Genomic DNA, 16,022 nt, shown 5'->3' on the forward strand with positions numbered 1-16,022 from the left:
TCAGCCCTGTAAAAAAATGTATGGAAGTAGTTCGAAAATGGCTCACTAATTGAATAGAAAATACTCATGAGCCGTTAGTCTGTGGTTATTTGTACAATATTCCACTGTAAGATATTATACTTAGCTTATATTTTTTATATAAACTTTTATATAAAGTTTTCAGTTCTTAGGTTTTAGTGATTGTTATAAATTGAAAAAGAATCTATTTTTTCAGAGATTTGGATCGGAAAAATTGTATAATTTCCAAACAACTTTTGAATTATGATTTAATAAATTGGTATCACCCTACAGAGTATCGAACTGATTGATCTAATGTAAAAGGATAATCTGATTGCGTTTAATATAGACAATAACAATAAAATATAAAACAAACTTTGCCTTTGAACTTTTGAACATTCGGTATAAAGTATAAATTCAAGCAGGGTAGAGTTAAATATATGCCTTAGTGTTTGTAAAGCTTGACGTGCTTTAACACGTTAAACGACACGGGAACGTGCCACATAAATTAGAAATCACAAAAAAATGTCATCCACTTATTTCCTATTCAGGTAATACTATTTGCCTTGACAAACTCAGATTTGTAACTTCCAATCACCGTTGCCAATACCAATTTAGAAAGAAAGAAAAGAAAGAAAATACATTTATTTGTTGACCACAATGACACCACAAAAGACAAAAAAAAAAGAGAAAACGGAACAAAATAGAACTAAAACATTCAACGTAAAACATAATTAAATTATTACGAACCAAAAACACAAACAAACACAAAAGAAAAATGTATATACAAAAATTTGATAAAATTAAAACAGGAACTATTCACATAAATAATAAAAAGAACACTACATATTGAGATCCTTTGTGTGGTGCCAGCCGCGGTAAGAAAAGGGTTTGTGACCCCCTCTTTGTGACTCAGTATTTGCTGGAAAACGCAATGCGTTCCCAGCACCGATTTTCAGTTAGTAGGACCTTAAGTGAGGTCACGGAACAATATATGCAAGCATACTTAGGTACTTACTTGAATATAACAATAAAATAATTATATATATGTATAGGAAATGAAACTATTTTTCCGAATTTAAATCGCTTATATTTGTTTTCTCAAACAAAAAGGGTTTGTTTGAGAAAACAAATATACGCGATTTAAATCCGGAAAAATAGTTTCATTTCCTATGTGTAACAATCGCGAAAACCTAAGAACTCGATATATATGTACATATTAAACTGTAACAGATGTGCGTTTGTGGGTGTGGGTGTGTATGTTGTGTATGTTTAAATACTTCCAAATAATGTATGCATAAGTATGAAAATACATTATAAGGCGTTACAGACAAGATTGGAAGAGTCCTCAGGCGTGCATCCATCAAGACCTATTTCAAACCCCTGAGGAAGATTTCTCAGTTCCTGAGACCCGTGAAATGTAACATCCCCTTACAGGATGCAGGAGTTTACAAGCTTGACTGTGAGTGCGGTCACTCTTATATTGGACAAACGAAGCGAAGTATTTGTACCCACGTCAAAGAACATATAGCTGATGTCAAACAACGTCGCGTAAACAAGTCTGCAGTCTGCGAGCATGTCATGGATAAACCTACACATTCAATGAACTTTGACAAACCCCACGTCCTTGCAAAAGAAGTCCGTTATCTACCCAGGATGCTGCGAGAGGCCATTGAAATTAAAAAACATCCTAATTTCAACAGGGAAGATGGTTTCTCCGTACCACCAGTTTGGGATCCAGTATTTCCCCCACATTGTTTTCGTAATATGTCAGGTCTGATATTGGCACTTCATTGCTACCAGGAACATTTAAAAATGGTCATTTATAGCATCGGGGTTAGATAAGTGGTCGGGCAAGTCAAAGTACAAGAACACGTTTCATATTTTTCCATAAAGTTTTCGAGTTGGTTTTCGAATTTAATACCTTATGCCAATTCAAAATCCTCAAATTTGGGGAGAACAATATAAAATTACTTTAAATCGTTTATTTATTTTAATGAGATTCAACAACACACAACAAGTCTTTGAAAAAACATAAACCATTTGGTGACACTATGCTAAGGTTAGAAATATTCAGTTCGTAAATTTCATATTTAAAGTTGACGAGTGGCATGTTGTTGTGTGGAAGTACCACCTGCTCAGCATTGTTTAATTGTGGTAATTTAGTTTTTCTTCATACCGGGGACCGGCCTAAGCCTAAGGTCGCACACTCAACACGCACCGACTGGTAATTTTACTATTCAAAACCAAGAATTCTATGTTAGTGGCTTTCTAATATTCTATATATTATGTATATGTTGCTATGGGGGTGGGGGTTTGCGATGTCGAAAAAAAATATCAATATCGTTCATCACAGTCTTTTTATCAGTAACCATCAAACCAGTGATGCATCAGCACTCGATAGATTAAACAAAATGATAAAAAGTTAGAATCCCCGCATTTTCCCCACATAACACTAATCCCCACAAAATCTCGAATCGAGTTGAAATTCCCCGCAATTTAGGGATTTCCCTACAAATTGACAACTTTGCATATAATATCGTTACCAATAAATTTCAATTTCATAGTGTTCCATTAAATTGTACCAAATAATATTGTTACAGGACGCATCAGGCAAATGCATAGCAACTCAAAAGCATTTGGTAAAGGAGAGTCCAGAAATGCTTGCAATCTCTAGCTGGACTGGCCAGGTACCCAGGAGACCAACGCTTCCGCCTGGGGCAAAGGTCTCGCAGCTCATGGCCCTCGGGTCCAGAAGAGATCCTGGCAGCGTCGTGTGGATGCTCGCCAAGACTGACGCTGAGATGAAGTGAGTGAACTGTAACATTTTCTATCTCTTAATTTATACCCTATGTGGAAGGGCTTTATAATAACACCTTCAGGGCCTTGTTGAGGCTCTCCCGTTTCTGCAGTGCATCTGCAATGTTCGCAGACGCTGCTGTGGACGATTTCTATGCTATCATGCGTAAAATGTCCACATCAATAGTACGAAGAGTGAGGGGTAGCAGCTACGAGATTCTGAAGATGATAGCTGACAGGATGAATGCAGCACTGTTCCGGAGGTTCACTGAGTCACATGTTTTACGTGTGAGTCAGTGAGCAGCCGGAGGGGCTAAATTCACCTTGATGTTATGTAATTTGTCAGCCTGTAGAGTGACTGTACCATACTAATCCTAATAATAACATAGTTATAAGGTGTGTTATGTTACTAACTTACTAACTTGTATGGAGCAATTATTAATAGAAAGATAGAACACTTAGAAAAAATTCCTTCGATCCGACCGGATTCAAACCGATGTCTTCTAGCAAACCGTGCCAGACGCTATGCCAACTAAGTCACAGAACGAACCAGCGGACCTCACGAATTTTTCTATGTATGTGCTTGTTGTCGTACCTTTGTATTTGGTTTTTCAAAGACTTTTTAGCCGTAGCGCCATCTATGAGAAATCTACGTGTTAGCAAAAACGATTGTTTAGTCTATTATTTACTTTAAAATGCTTATCACGACTTACAATAATTACTAAATTTGGAAAATTTATTGTCGATTTCGTTAGGATGGGGAATTTTGATTAAAAAGATGACAACACTGGGGGTACGGCGAAAGCCATCGGACGGGTTTGGGTTATTAAAAATTAAAAATAAAAGTCCAGTGATTATTCCTTGGTTCTTTCCTATACCGAATCGATTGGGTAAGCTAACATATGAAAGTATTTCGCCGTTGTATGGACTATGTTGTCTCAAAATAAATGATTTTTTTATTTTATTTATTTAGAATATAGCCCTTCCTGTCATAACTAATGAATTGGCATTTCGGTAACTTTCGAAATATTGGCGCCTAAAGTTTGTTTTTTGCTAATAAAAAATGTCAATTCCGCTGATTTTGCTTAACAATAAAACTAAAACTAAATAAGATATATTATAAAAAAACTGCTAATAGGGAATATAGATCTCGTTTCGCTTATCCCAGTATTAATGTCGCATTTTCGATAAAAATTCGATTACGTTACTTATGATAAAGAGGGCAGACTGCGTAACACATTGAAGCTGGGCGAGGCGAAGGGGAGGAGAGTTTTAGGGAGTTTCTCCTACACAGCAACAAAAATGGAGAGATTAACGGCGCATTTATTCGACACCAATTTCAACGCGCCCTCCCCGCCGCGCGGTCGCCGAGAGGGGACCGCGTTGCCGCCGCGCGGCGACCGCTTGTCTGTCATGGCAAAATACATTCTATTTATTTATTTTTAAGTTTTAACTTAAATGAGCGCCACGGGCGCGCGGGCGAGTCTGGCTTGAATATGGTCAGTAGTAAATATAATTCAGATTCGCCATTAATGTACATGAAGGCGTGGTAACTGCGCGTTGTTGAGATATACAATTTAAAAAAATTGTTGAAGTCGTTTTGAGTACTCGTAGTTTAAAAAAACTGTCATCAAACTTAGCCGAAAGGGCCCATATCGGTTCTGGATGGACTCCGACTTGCTCGTTTCGCTCCTTGCTTGGGCAGAAAATGGTTTATCATATTAATATCTTAGTAAATGGACGGGTGGTGACACAAAAACAAAGTTAATGTCAAATACGTTTCGTTTCACAATTTTATTAATCTGGTAAAGGGCATTCTCACATTGTGTGTTCTCAGCCTAATTACAAATAATAATTAAATACATTAAATATACAAATAATTCAATTGTGTCAGAAAAACTCGGTTTTTCTTAGAAGTGTCCGAATTTTCTAGTTAGGTACCGTATCCGATACGATATACGAAACCGTATACGATAATTAGATCTAATTACCGTTTCTATAAAATATTTGTGTCTTAATAAATTGAAAACTATCTGTTCTAATGCCGTATAGACATATTGATAGTTAAACTTAAAGTTATTCATATTTCAATGTTATTGGCTATATTAAGCAAGAAAAAGCAATGGCTACGGTACGGTAGTGGGTACGGTAATTAAGCTGAGAACACCGAATGTGAGAATGGACGTACTGTAATGTACTGTACACTCACTATAGTATACATATTACCGACTATAATATGCGTATAACTAGTTGGCCGCTGGGCATATGAAGGCATAGGAAATTGGATAAGAAGAAAAGGGTCAACATGTCATGAAATTTCCGTGGCGTAATATGAATGACCATAATCATCTACACTTAAATTCGTCACATGAAAACACACCTTAAAAGAATACAGCGCAAATAAGAGCAAATTTTCATTTACTAATCCCTCTATCCGAACTCATCACCATTTTAAACATTGCTATCTATTCTAAAAGCAGTTTGGAGTTTGCATGACACCATCCGTGCGTTCCATTCAACCATTCGTGTACGTGCTTGTGCAAAAAGGATTTTCTAATAAAAAAAATTAAAAAAACAACACCAGCGCACTGGTATACGAAATATTTGTAAAATACTTTTTTTTTATTAATGTATTTCTGGCCATGGAAACAAAGTCCTTCAGCCGAGAACATAAAAATAAGTTTAATATGGCCGCCACAAAGAGGATAGGCAATTTGAAACGGCGTGCTTGGATTGACTCGGGATTCCTTAGAACGGGCCGATACGGGTATTTTAGTTCGAGATTCGTATAATTTCGCGTTTTAATCTTCGATTAAGGCACAATAGCACTATCCTATTCCACTTTAAACTAGATTTCACAAAATAATTGAAAGTCAAAATAAAAAGGACACTTTCCCTCCAAAAGGTCCAGAGCGAATCCTTTGTAAAATACTAACTACCAGTGTTGCCAGGAACCTTGAGTCGAAAATAACATTTTTGCAAGTTATATTTTAAAAGCGTTTTTCAATTAAAAATTCTAACTGTAAAAGATATATAAACGCTTAAACCTTCAAAATAAAAAATAAGTACGCAAGTTATAACCAATAATTGATTAATTTAATTTTGTTCACGCCATCTTTGAGTATATTTTTAGTAGCAGTAGAATAGAATACAATAGAATAGAATACATATTGTAGGAGTGGCGAAAATTAAGAGTCAGACGGGCAGCGTAACGGCTTTTATTCAAATAAGCGCAGACAGTGAAAAAATATTCCTACACTAAAGACAGAGCACCTCTTATATAGACAATCAAATCAACCCTTTCCCTTATACTAAACAGTGTTACAATTTTACAATTACTGTTGTTACTATTATCTTTACAATTATTATTCTAATTACTATTATCGTTACAACATTATTATATTTACTATATTCATCGATCAATATTAATTATTAACAATCATAAATAACGAAACCTATATTATTTACAAATCAACGCCATCTAGTGGCAGGGTGATGTATTTAATTACACTGTTTTAACGGCCTGCAATAGTTGTAGGGACGGTGTCGGTAGATGGGGCCGCTAACATACGTCTTAAGTAAATTAGGTACATTGTATTCAACCTGCAAGCAGATGTGCAAATATTAATGGGATTCAATGTTTAGTCTGTTTAGTTTTTAATTAATGTAATGAATTTGTAAATTCTAAGTAGATCTCCTTGTGTAGTAAATTCTTCTAGATCTCCTTGTGAAAGAGTTAGTTAGTCTAAAGAGGTTAGTACTGCCACCTTACCTATTTCTGCCGGCAAGCATTAATGTCAGCATTACAGTGTTCTGGTTTTGAACGGTGAAATTATAGGTACATGGGATTTGTCAACTAATCGGGTGACGGGCGCGGTGTTAATGCCCCTCAGAACTGCTTTTGCAATTTAAAGCTCTGAGTGGCACTGTAACTGTTATGGACAGGCGTGTAGCTAACCATCAGGCGCACGACTTGTTGTTCCTAAAGTACTTTATTGTCTAATTTGGATGCGTTCGTAAATTATTTAGAATTTACAATAAGAAGTATAGTTGAATTTAAAAAATCTCAACGTCCTCAAAAGTTACGAAAAAACAAAAGTTACTTACACATTACGCGAGAGGGGCAAAAGTTACGATAAATGTAAGAAATGTAACCATCTGATAACACTGCTAACAACCTTCCAAGACTGTATTTCTAATGTCATAAACAACAAATTTTGTAGGAAATGAAACTATTTTTCCGGATTTAAATCGCGTATATTTGTTCCCGACATAGATTAATTCGTTTTAATTGTAAAAATGTGAAGCGCTCTTTGGAGTGTGTACGACAGTTGTGTAAGTCGGCAGATATCATTGCGTTACAGGAAACGTGGTTATTGCCCGATGATATTGCAGTTCTTAGTAGCATCGATGCAAATTTTGGGTGGACGGGAACGTCCGCGATTGACACAGCAACAGGGATGTTGCGGGGTTGACCGTATGGTGGTATCGCACTTCTGTGGAACAAACAGGTGTTTACGAATGTGACGGTTGTGCAGTGCGCTAATTCGCGAATCTGTGCTATTAAGTTAGTGATGGATCAGCGGTCATTCCTAGTGTTCAGTGTTTACATGCCCACGAACAAACTGGACAATGAGACAGACTTCACGGATTGCTTGAGTGCGGTGAGTGCTGTGGTAAATAGCAGTAATTCCGAGTCAGTGTATATACTTGGTGATCTTAATGCAAACCCGGGTGAGCTGTTTTATAATGAGTTGTCGTGCTTTTGTAATGACCATGACTGGGTTTGAGCGGACGTTGAGTGGCTAGGTTTACGGTCGGGCACGTACACTTTTGTAAGTAAAGCGCACGCCTCAAAAAGTTGGCTCGATCATTGTATCACCACTAAATCAGCTGTTGGCTCGATTACAGATGTGTATGTGAAATACGATGTTATGTGGTCTGATCATTTCCCATTGATAATAGAGTGTAATTTACATGTAATTAGACCAAAAATATTTTATGACGTGTACACTTTAGTAAATAGAGCTATATGGGGTGAACGAAAACCAGAACAAATTAGTACGTATTTTTATGAATGTCAAAATAGACTAAAGTTAATTGACTTTCCTGTAGAATTACAGCAATGTAGTGATCGTATGTGTAAAGACGTTGGCCATAGGGTTATTATAAATAGTTTGTATCAGGACATAACTAAAGCCTTATTGGAGTCCGCTACTCTTAGCCGAGATAGTAGTCAGGTAAAAAATCGCAAACCAGTAGTCGGCTGGAATCGACATGTGAATGAAGCTCACAGAGAGGCTCGGAATAAATTTAAGATGTGGTTATGGTGTGGAGAGCCTTTGACGGGACGAATTTATGTACAAATGCGTGACAGTAGGAGAATCTTAAGTCTCGTTTAAAGTGGTGTCAAAAACATGAAGAGCAAATTAAATTGGACATTATCGCAGCGCACCATTCTGGGCGGGACTTTAAGAGTTTCTGGAAAGCTACGAATAAACTCAATAGTAAGCCGGGACTCCCTGTGAGTGTAGATGGCGTAAGTGATCAGAAATGCATAGCGAATATGTTTATGTCAAATTTCAGAAGGAAACCAGTTCCGGATGTTCCAATTGTTAAATTAAATGGGACGACTCTTGAGGTAGTCAATAAATTCAAATATCTGGGGCATATGGTGACGTCTGATCTTGGGGACGATGATGATATTGAACGAGAATAACGCAGAGCGCTGTCCTTAAGAGCCAATATGATTGCCCGCAGGTTCGCTTATTGTTCAGCTCAAGTGAAGGTAACTCTATTTAGAGCCTTCTGTACAATTTTTTACACCAGCGCCCTGTGGGCAAACTACACACAAAGGCAGTACAATGCTCTGCGTGTACAATTCAACAACGCTTTTAGGGTACTGATGGGGCTGCCCCGGTACTGCAGCGCTTCAGGTATGTTCGCAGACTCGCGGGTGGATTGTTTCCACGCCACGATGCGCAAGCGATGCACTTCCTTGGTGAGTAGGATGCGGGCCAGCGCCAACAGTATCTTGAGCATGATAGCTGGCAGACTTGATTGCGTGTACATAAATAAATGTCGTATGGTACATTTAAATAAAAGGTGCCATTATTATACACCTTAGTTAGCTTATTTGTTTAATTAATTTTAATTTTAATCTAATCGTTTCAATATAATTTTAATTTCTTAGAATGTATACAACTTTATACTTTAATATTTTATTTTATTTTATTTATTTTAATTAATAGAGTCAATTTCAATATGTATAATTATCAAAATAATAATAATAATAATAATAATGTAACTAAAGGTGTAATGTTGTGAACTGTGTTGTCTGAAGGGAATAAATGAATATGAATATATGTGTAACAATCGCGAAAACCTAAGAACTCGATAACAACTTTTGTTCTATGAATTTTAATAATTCATTAGATATTACTTTCCTCCAAAAAAATACATAAATATAATAAATATAAAGCGTTATACGGTCGTAACCATGTCGTAACTCTGTGCGGTAACAAAAGAAAGCGCTAACGTAAATAATACCAGTCCCATGCAAAACATAGGAGTGGGAATGGAGGTCGTTGTCAATTTCTTCATCCTGGCCAAATCTCTCACTAGATGTCACTAGTGGCTCAGAATGCCGAAAGATCCAGTACAAAGATTTTCAACAAAACAAATAGGAGAATTTCGACAATTCGATAACTTGACCCGTAGCTCAGTTGGTAAGCGCAATACTACGATGCAGTATTGTCGTGGGTTCGTGTTCCAACGGGTCGAAAAAGTTTTTCTATGGCTTTGATCTTTGTATTACATAAAAAAACATAATAAAAAACTACTGGAGTTATTTCACAAAACTTCTAAATAATAATAGTAGTTTTATCTACACACATATCATAAACTCTCTATATTGTGTTCAAAAACCGCAAATTGCGACCAGCATAAAGGTAAACTGTTTTGTTAGAACAAATTTCTTATGTATGAAAATGTTATTATTGCTTCATAATACACACATCAAAAGTGTCTAGGGATCAAGTACGTTTAAGAGTTTTGCTGCAATTAGGGTTAATTATATTAACTTTTTTGAATCGCTATTGATACTTTTTAGTGAGTTTTAACATTTATATAAGGAATATTGTTTAAAATTCGATAATAAGAAGAAAATCGATTGGCAATGTGGTTTTGTATAAAAATGAGTTAAAGCGTTTTGACAAAATCATTACAATATCTGCATCGGAACCGAAACAATTTACATTATTATGGAGAGACGACATCATTTAACCCGAGAAGTGATGATGCGAGCCGTCGGAATGTTGGAAGCTGGTTCCAGGCAACGTGCTGTGGCTTTCACTCTTAACACTACACAGAGCGTCATAAGTCGCCTCTGGACGCGCTATCGCATGACGGGCAGCGTGGCCGAGCGACATGGAGGACGATCTCGCATCACGACTCGCAGACAGGACCGGTATATCCAAAATACTGCTCGATGGAATCGTACCATGATCGCCATGATGTTGGTTACGAGGCTCCACAGCTCCTCAGGCTTGCTAATAAGCGATCAAACAATCCGAAATCGTTTACGTGAAGTGGGTCTGCGATCCCGAAGGCCGCTCAGAGTTCCACCTATTGCACCCTGCAATCGCAGGACCCGTTTACGATGGGCTCGCGAACACAGAAACTGGGAGGAAGAAGACTGGCGCTATGTGTGCTTCTCGTATGAATCCCGCTTCGGTATGAGACCGGATACAAGACGTACTCGAGTTTGGAGAACATCTGGACGTCATGAACGTTTGAGATATTGTCAGGAAGTTTATCCATATGGTGGGGGAACAATAATGATATGGGCCGGTATTTGGATCGGCGGAAGAACCGATCTCATTTGGATCAGGGGTAACCTCAATGCTCAAGTTTACGCAGAGAGGATTGTTTCAGATGTTATCATCCCTTTGCGAGGCCAGTTGGGTGATTCATTTCAACTAATGCATGACAACGCACGTCCACACACGGCTAGAGTCGTAACACGCATTCTTGCCGAAGCTCGTATCAACGTTCTGCCGTGGCCTGCTCAATCGCCAGACCTCAATCCAATTGAGCACGCATGGGATATGCTTCAAAGAAGAGCTGTGCCGAGTATGCATACCGTACATACTCTACAACAATATTTTGAGTTGTTACAAAACACATGGGCGGCCATTCCTCAAAGTGATTTTGATGAACTCATCTTAAGCATGCCAAATCGCTGTAATTGTGTGATTCGTGTTAATGGTGGAAATACAGATTATTAATTTTCTTATCTTTACAATAAAAATGAGCAAAATCATCATTTTCGCCATTTTTTGTCATTTAATTGACGCCGTTAATTTGAGTTTTTTCCCACAATTTGCAAAAACATCACTTTTAGTTTATTTTAATTAAATATAGGGGTAAGCGGTTAAATAAAACATAAGCATTAAAGTAAGAAGTCGTCCTGGAAGACTGGATTTGGTAAATATTGCTTAAATAATTTTTATTTCAAAAATATTCACTTGATCCCTAGACACTTTTGATGTGTGTATAATCGAATACGAAGTTATTATAACATTCAAATTTCGAACATCTCTGAAAAACAAAACAATTTGATTTGACCTCAATTCTAATATCAGTCGAGATGAATTTTTATTCGAAATGAAATGTCAATAGCAAACATTTTTGACAATTTCACACGTTACTTGATATCGAACGATATGATAGTAGGGGTCGATTCTAGTTTGTCTATGAATTAAAAATAAAAACTACAGTTGTGTGACATGCGTGAGAAAAGTTTTTATTTGCCGCCATTTCGCCAGTCGTAACATGCGGTTCCTGAACACATCAAAGAGAGCTTATAATATGTGTGTAGATAATGCAGTGTATGTAACTGTACATAATTAGGTATTAAAACACTCGTGACATGTTTTTACGTGAGATGTTTAAACCCACACTCGTATTTTAACACTCGTATTGTAACAGTCGCATAAACTACTATATGTGACTGTGAGTGTGAATGTAATAATAACATCGAATTCGATGATAAGAAGCAACAATAACATTTTTACAGTCGTAATTTGCGGTTTTTGAGCACATTATAGAGAGTTCGATATGTGTGTAGGTAAAATAAATTCAAGTTCAATTTACTCACACTCCAAGTTACAATCACTCATCGCACACTTTACGTTTCCATTGTCCCGTGAGGATTATGAGATGGAAACTTTTAAAATTCCCATTAAATCGGGGTAACACAATTTTATCTAACGTCGTTGTCTGTGTTTTTGTTGTAAGTGCTTTTACGCAGATAACTTTACTGATGTCTTTTTAGTTATGACATGGTACAAGACAAAAGAGACGGTAAAGGCCGCAATGAGCAAAGCGAGACGTACAAAATAACTTTTCCTGTCTTTCATCCTTTTCTCTACCTACTCGTGTTTGTTGCTCGACCCGCGGGGAACGAGATATTTTCATTGAGCGGTTTCTGAACGCTACTATTTGAACTCGACGCGTTTGGATAAATTTACATACTCCTTCGACCAGAGTCATTAAAAAAAAGTTGATTTAATGTTTGACCCCCTTTTATATATTACTTATTTTAATTTGTACTGAATTGATATTCAATTATTTTTTGTATAATTACTCCGCTAGTTTGTTATAATTATTAATACAAAGATCGAATACTTAAAAAATTCCTTCGATTCGGCCGGATTCGAACCGAGGTCTTATAGCAAACCGTGGCAAACGCTACGCCAACTAAGCCACGGAACCAACCAGCGCACCTCACGAATTTCTCTATGTGCTTGTTATCGGATCTTTGTATTTTTGAAGGTATTGTATCTTTGTAGGTTTTGAACGACTTTTTTATCCGTGGCGCCATCTATGAGAAATCTATGAAAGTATTTCATCACCCAGTTAGGTAACTTTACAGCTACCAGCCCTGGCTAGAGATGTCGCTATTAACTGCAATTAAATTTTATTGAATTGATAATTAATTATTTTTTGTGAAATTACATATACATGTAATTATATATAGTTTAAATTTGTTATAATTATTAATACAAAGATCGAACGCTTAGCAAAAAAATTTAGAATAAAATGCTTCGATCCGGACGGATTCGATTATTTATTCATTTGTTGAGCATTGGCTATGGAACCATCAGCTTAAACAAGCAACGAACAATTAAGAAACTCAAAACGTGCTTACTTACTTACAACATTTAAACTAAAAATTAATTTGTGAAAAAACTGTAACCACAAAAACCCGCCATTTTTTCTTGATAATAGAAAAGTTTTGACGATCTCCTTTGATATGATGACTCCCCGAAGACGAGATTTAATGCATGTAAAGTAAATAATGGACTGAATACTTGGCGTATGCCTATTGATCTAAAAGTAACGAAAGAAAAATTCACAGGCTTGGTTGGATGGTTTTAAACCGTTGCCTTTTCCTTTACGGAAACAATAAAAAAATCAATAACAATAAATTTGAACCATTATTAGTACAAAGATCGAATACTAAGAAAAAATCCTTAGATGCAATTGGAATCGTATACAGTCGGTGCCCTAACATAAGTATCCACTATTTGTTTAGCACTTAGTACTATAGTGGAAATCTAACCCTACTCATGGAGTATGTGAAATTTTTCGCTTTGTACAGCCGCACTTGTATAGCCGCACTGGTAATGTTACCTGTGGTGGTGTTTCAAATCACCGTTAAGTCTTGTTTCCTTTGATTATACATTTTCAATTTCCTCTTGATCGTATTATTTTTTGTTACAAGAAACGAAAATAAACCTTATACTGCTGCAATGTGGTCGCTTCTTTTTTGGAGGATTAGGTAAACATCTCAAATTCGTCGTAGTCCAGCTTTTAACCGCTAGATGGCAGTACATTGATTGAAATTTCAACATAAAACCAAAACGTAAACTTTCAATAATAGCTATTAACGGTATTGAACTTTCAACGATATGTCAAGAAGATAAAGTTTAAATTATATTAACAGTCCTGAATATTTATTTTTTTATTTGAAACTAAGACCAATCATTATCATGATTTCATAGTGTTTCAAATTATGAATGTGTGAGTTTTGGCGACAGCGGTTCTAATAGTACTCGAGGCACTTCCATTGTTTATTATCTTCCGTGCTAATTCCTAATACGCCTTTACTTAAATTTGTTTTGTGAACTTGCGCCATTGACTTACAATTTTATTATATGGACGTCGGGTCCGCGCTAAAAAGTGTCCGAACTTATAGGGCGTTAAAACGTTCGTTTGTTCGACTGACAGCGAAGCAAGCAAAATTAGACAGTACTGCGATGACATTACAATTTAAATCTTACGTTTTAGCTTTTTCATATTCCTTTACATGTCACTACGTTTAAATAGGTTGACTTGGGACATTTTTTTCGTGGTTTTTGTATTAGACCCGTCGTCCATTTATTTGTAAGTCAATGACTTGCGCCTATATTAGCTCCATGTTATGATCTCAGAACGTTATTGCGTGTTCTATGTCGTGAATTTTAAGCATCTTTATATACAACCCTGGCTTTTTTTGAAAACTTAAAAAATAACAATTTCGATTTAACTAATATTAATAAAAAATAAGTAATACGCAGTTTATAATGTTAACCTATAGCTTGTAATATCATGTATATTACAAATATTTGTGTCAATACTTTATTGTTAGCCACAGTCAAGGAGAAGACTGGGACGTGTCACTTTCATTAAAAGTTGTTTTTATTCTTTATACTCGTACAATTTTCGCAAATAGAAACTTTATTGGCGTTTCTATTTTTCAAAGCTCGCTTTTGTTTTGCACGCTGTCTGGAATATGTTACTTTTATTGAATTGCTTCGCTTCGTTCTCGAACATTTTTCGTACTTTCAAGAGCAAACAAACCTTGGCAATTTGAACTTTGAACCATTCTTGTTAAATGCGGAATATAGTTGAATTTAAATGTCACACTTGATATGCTCGTGACCTCTCTCTCTCTCATCTGAGCGTTATCCCGGTTACGTCTTCAGCAGTGTTGCTGCGGAGCCCGGGGTCCGCTTTCCTGCTTTTTCTCCTCCACTTTGCACGGTCTTCGGCATCCTTAGTGGTGAGACCATTGGCACGCATATCACCCTTGGCGACGTCAAGCCAATCAAGTCAATTGATATGCTCGTGACTCTGTACTAATAAAATCAATTCTTCTTCTTAGTGTGCCGCTTCTCTACGAAAGAAAATTGGCAACCATCATGGCTATTCTCATATTTAAAGCTGCCGCGCGAAAGATGGAACGTGTGCTAAAGTGGAACTAGTCTCTCAGGTTCTTCAACTACGAGGTTTTCCTTCTGCCTCGACTACGCTTTCCTTGTATTTTTCCCTGCATTATTAGTTGAAGAATCCGGTATCTATTGCCCCTCATTACGTGGCCAAAATACTGCAGTTTCCATTCCTTTACAATTCTGAGTTTTTCCAATTTTTTTCTCATTCGACAAAGAACCTCAACATGGGTGACCTTTTGTACTCACGACATGCCAAGCATATGTTTGTACAGCCGCATCTCAAAGGACTCCAGTTTGGAGCATAATGCTGAAGTCAAGGTCCAACACTCCATACTAAACAGCAAGATACTGAAGGCATAACAGCGGACCAATAAATGACTAAATAATGTCTTGTAAGTACTGTATCAACCCGCTTTACACGAAGGATACGTTCTGTAAAAAAATACCTTAAGTGAAATTCGCATACATTAGGGTTTGAAATAAAATATACCTACTAGTGAAAATGAAATTATGTTTTCCCGATGGAAATCGAGTATATTAGTTGCTTTTTGTAACAAATCGACATCAAAACGTCGAAGTCAACCCGTTATGTCTAGGTCGAAACACAAAACTGTGAATCGGCGCCATGCAAATTCGCGACCCAGGAAACTGCGGTGCGAATTACTGCGATGCGATTTCGTGCGGCAAGGCATCTCACTGCCACGGATCGGGTAACCATTCTTTCGACGATCATCAATCGTACTGAACGTATTTTTTAAACTAGGCAGCGACATGGATCGTAAAAAGAGTGTTGCACTGTTGTTATTGATAAGAAAGTACCTATAGGAAAAAACACAAAGAAGATTAGCAAGTCGCAACTCTTGTGATGCGTAGTGCGAGCTCGTAGATTTCGCCGTGCGACGTCGCATCGCGGTTTTGTGTTTCGACCCTAAGGGACATTAGTCCGTA

General features: G+C 36.8%; 1 protein-coding gene across 1 annotated transcript in view; it reads left to right on the forward strand.

Annotated features, from left to right (window-relative positions):
* Positions 1 to 2,655: 2,655 nt before the first annotated feature.
* LOC113226606 overlaps positions 2,656 to 16,022 on the forward strand; it is an 86,095-nt gene continuing 72,728 nt past the window's right edge. The window contains exon 1 of the mRNA XM_026459306.1: positions 2,656 to 2,806. The gene's annotated coding sequence lies outside the window, so the exon portion shown is untranslated. The remainder of the gene's footprint in view (positions 2,807 to 16,022) is intronic.

Source organism: Hyposmocoma kahamanoa, unplaced genomic scaffold, assembly GCF_003589595.1.
Source record: "Hyposmocoma kahamanoa isolate Upper Pololo Valley unplaced genomic scaffold, ASM358959v1 192, whole genome shotgun sequence".
Classification (NCBI taxonomy): Eukaryota; Metazoa; Arthropoda; class Insecta; order Lepidoptera; family Cosmopterigidae; genus Hyposmocoma; species Hyposmocoma kahamanoa.